At 46.9% G+C, this 3,471-nt stretch overlaps 1 long non-coding RNA gene across 1 annotated transcript in view; it reads left to right on the top strand.

Annotated features, from left to right (window-relative positions):
• Nucleotides 1-3,112, top strand: part of LOC131999205 (uncharacterized) — a 22,016-nt gene extending 18,904 nt beyond the window's left edge. Inside the window, exon 3 of the long non-coding RNA XR_009399052.1 lies at nt 2,994-3,112. This is a non-coding gene — a long non-coding RNA (uncharacterized LOC131999205). The remainder of the gene's footprint in view (nt 1-2,993) is intronic.
• The last annotated feature ends 359 nt before the right edge of the window (nt 3,113-3,471 follow it).

Raw genomic sequence — 3,471 nt, 5'->3', positions numbered from 1 at the left:
TATTAAGGGGTGCCTGGGTGGCTCAGTGGGTTAAAGCCTCTGCCTTTGGCTCAGGTCATGATCCCAGGGTCCTGGGATCCAGTCCCGCTTCGGGCTCTCTGCTCAGAAGGGAGCCTGCTTCCTCCTCTCTCTCTGCCTGCCTCTCCACCTACTTGTAATCTCTGTCTGTCAAATAAATAAATAAAATATTTTTTTAAAAAAGATTTTAAAAAATTAAAAAAAAAAAAAAAAAGAAACGTCTAATTTATCCAAATGCCCTGGTTCTGGCTCTATGCTTTGGGTCACCCTTTGGTTTCCATGAAGCTTGCCCACCGAGAGGGAATGCACCAAGACCCTCACTCATTTATGTTCCACGATAAATGTCTGGGTAACCTGGCATCCTAGTCCCACAGATTATTAATCTTGTGCATTTGATAGATACAAACAGCCACTTGAGGAATCAGAGTACACTTAGGGTACCAACAAATGGGTTTCTGAATCTGGAAGCCTGTGCTCCTTATCCCAGAATGTGAGGTCAGTCGCAACCACGTTAATGAACAGCACCCAGGAAGTGGCAGTGGCTTATTTATTTGACACATCATCTTTGAGTCCCTTCTTAATGCTAGATACGAGCTGGGTGTTGGGAACACCAAGCCCCGGCCCTCTTGGAGCCTCCGGTATGGCTTCTACTGCGACTTTCAGAGAAATGAAAATGACAGCCCTCTCCTATGGTTCTCAGGCCAAAAAACTAACTTTGAAAAAAAAGATAAAATTAATGCAGACTGAAGGAAACTTCTCTAGGCCTGTCCTACCATGCCCTCAGGTTTTGCTGACATGAAGTTTGTCTTTTAATGAGTGGTTTCCTGTTGTGGGCTCCTTCTTGAAACCTGGCTCCATGGTCCTGTGTGGTACCTGGACAGGCGAGCAGGGAAGAGCAGCCAAGGCCATCTGGAGTCAGGGGAGGACTGGTGGCAGGCAGGGAGGGAAGGTAATCAGGTGTGTGGACACCCAAGAGACAAACCCTCCATAAGCCGTTATAGAGTACCTAGGGATCCAGCTGGGTCCCAGTGTTTTTCCATTTCATTGTGTTTGGAAGTGTCGGCTTAGCTACGAAGTTGTACAAAGGGCCCTTAGAGGGCACTAAGTGGAAGTTGCCGGCCTGTCTGTCACTTGTTCCCATTCCATATTTAGCCTACAAGGGCTCCAAGAGGGGAGAGCTCAGCTGTATTTATCACCCGTGAACTTGCCAGGTCCTTTTCAGTTGATTAGGAGATGGGTGGGTTGGGTCCTGTATCACAAACCATCTGCTCTCAGGCCAGAGACACATGTATGAAGGGAGATGTCCCCCAGCAGTGGTGGGTAAGCTAAGATAAGCTGGGAGTGACCGACCAAGCAAGCACACCCATCCCAGAACCCGGGAGAAGAAAGTCTCTTAAAGATTCCACATGAGGGATGTGTGTTTCCCAAGCTGCTTTGATTGTCCAGAACATTCAACTGTATGATTATAGCTACAGGACACATAGCTAACTGTCATACATTGTAGCTAACTGAGGACACAGCAATGTCCAGTGACGTCGAGTAGCATATGTCCTTTTTATGTTGTCTAGGAGGCGGTTTACAAATGGTAGCTACTCTACAGAGATCATTTAGAAGCAACACGTCAAGGAGTTGTTGAAACAAAGCTGGGCTGCCTAAGAATGGCTTGATGCTGAAATACAGTTTCTCAGGTCCCACTCCCAGAGATACCACTCAGGAGGTCTGGGGTAAGACTTAGGAATCTGCGTTGTAGCAACCATCCTCTCTCCTGTGCCCTCATTTACACACTGGGTAATTTGGAAAAGAAATATCCGAGGACCTCACTTGGAGAAGGTCTGTGAAAAAGACACTGGGCCTATTAATTGAAGGCCTGGACTTGGCAGTAGCTGTGTGACCTTGGAGAAGTCCCTTCACCTCTCTGTGCTTCCATTTCTGGCTATAGAATGAGAGCACTGCTCTTTCAGGCCCTTTCCAGAACTGATATTCCAGAAGTTTTGGCCGACTCACAATGGGCTTCCAAGGCTGTGGGTGTTCCAGATTTCCTGGAATGGGACCCTACCCTCAGACTGAGCTAGACTTTAGGTGGCGCAATGGGCAAAGCTCCCCAATGATAGAAGGAAGATGGAGACAGAGGGTCAGGAAGAAGCCAAGAGACATAGGCAGCCCATCTAACCCAGATGTGCATGCTTTGTCCTGGGGTCTCCATCCTCATCATGCCCTTGGTGCAACAGCATGGACCCTCTGCATGGGCCCAAGAGGAGGGTCATGGCCCCTGGATGAGACTTCCAAACCAACCACCAAAGTAAGTACTCTTTCTGGAAGGCATGGGGGCACTTTCTTCTACCTGTTTTTACTAGATCAGCTCACCACCACCGGAGTTAATGTCTAACGAGCCATAACTTCCTGAAGTCAGAGGCTTGGGATCTAGCTGTGTGTCACCAGGCTTTTGGGTCCCGGCAGCATGAAGAAAAGTGAACAGTGACATACGAATAAGAAAAGTCCTTATCTGTGACACTTGAGCGTGGCAGCCCTGTTTTATACTCCCTTGCCTTCCCACCTCTGATGTTGCCAAGAGGCGGCCAGAGATTCCAGGCCTGGCTCTGCAAAGCCCCCACCCTCCCGGTTTTCTCAGCGGGATGGGTGATGTCTGACAAAGACATCATTAGTGATCTCTTGCTGTATCTTGGAGATTCTCAAATAAACCACGAAATCTTGTAGCAGGTACTGTATGCCTCCAGTTTCTGTCTCAGTTTAGGGTTATTCAGACATCTGTTGGCATCTCATTTCTGTGGCAAGAACCCTGCACCAAAAGCCAAACCTTTGACCTTGATGGAGATGGCACTGGCAATAAATGAGGCCCTTCCTTCCTCTCTCCCTGTTCTACCTTCCAGACTTGAAGCTGGGACTTCAGAGCACCACGGGCCACGAGAAGGAAGTAAAAAATAAAATCATGACGTTTGTGTGTTCTTTTCTTTTAGGGCAGCCTCCCAGGATGAGCCTCTTACACTGAAGACTTTACAAACCCCTCCCAGAAGTTAACTTCTCAATCCCTGGTGGAATAGAAGGAAAGAGGGTGTTCCAGACGAAAAATGGAGAGTGTAACTTGGGGCAGCCTTCGCAAATGGTAAAGCAGGGAAAGGTGTAACTAGGTGTTCTGTGTTCTGTTTAAAAAGGCAGAGAAGTAAATAAAAAAATTATAGAAATAGTTCTACTCTAAATCATTATAATTAACAAAAATGTAAAAGACATTAAAAGAATAAGCAAGCCTTCAGCCCTCTGAGAAGACTCATTCCCGGAAAGTAGCTACGTTTAAGTCTAGTATTGTCAGTAAGTTGTAAGTCAAGTCCTTGGGGTGTGCTGGGTAATAGAACGTTGATGAGTAGATGGCAAAAGCCATTTTCTTAGAACCTCTTGACCTAGTCTTGGCTAAATGAATCCTAGAACCTTCTTCAATAC

The sequence above is a fragment of the Mustela nigripes genome, chromosome 1 (genome assembly GCF_022355385.1).
Source record: "Mustela nigripes isolate SB6536 chromosome 1, MUSNIG.SB6536, whole genome shotgun sequence".
Taxonomy (NCBI): Eukaryota; Metazoa; Chordata; class Mammalia; order Carnivora; family Mustelidae; genus Mustela; species Mustela nigripes.
This window is presented reverse-complemented; position numbering and strand designations above follow the sequence as displayed.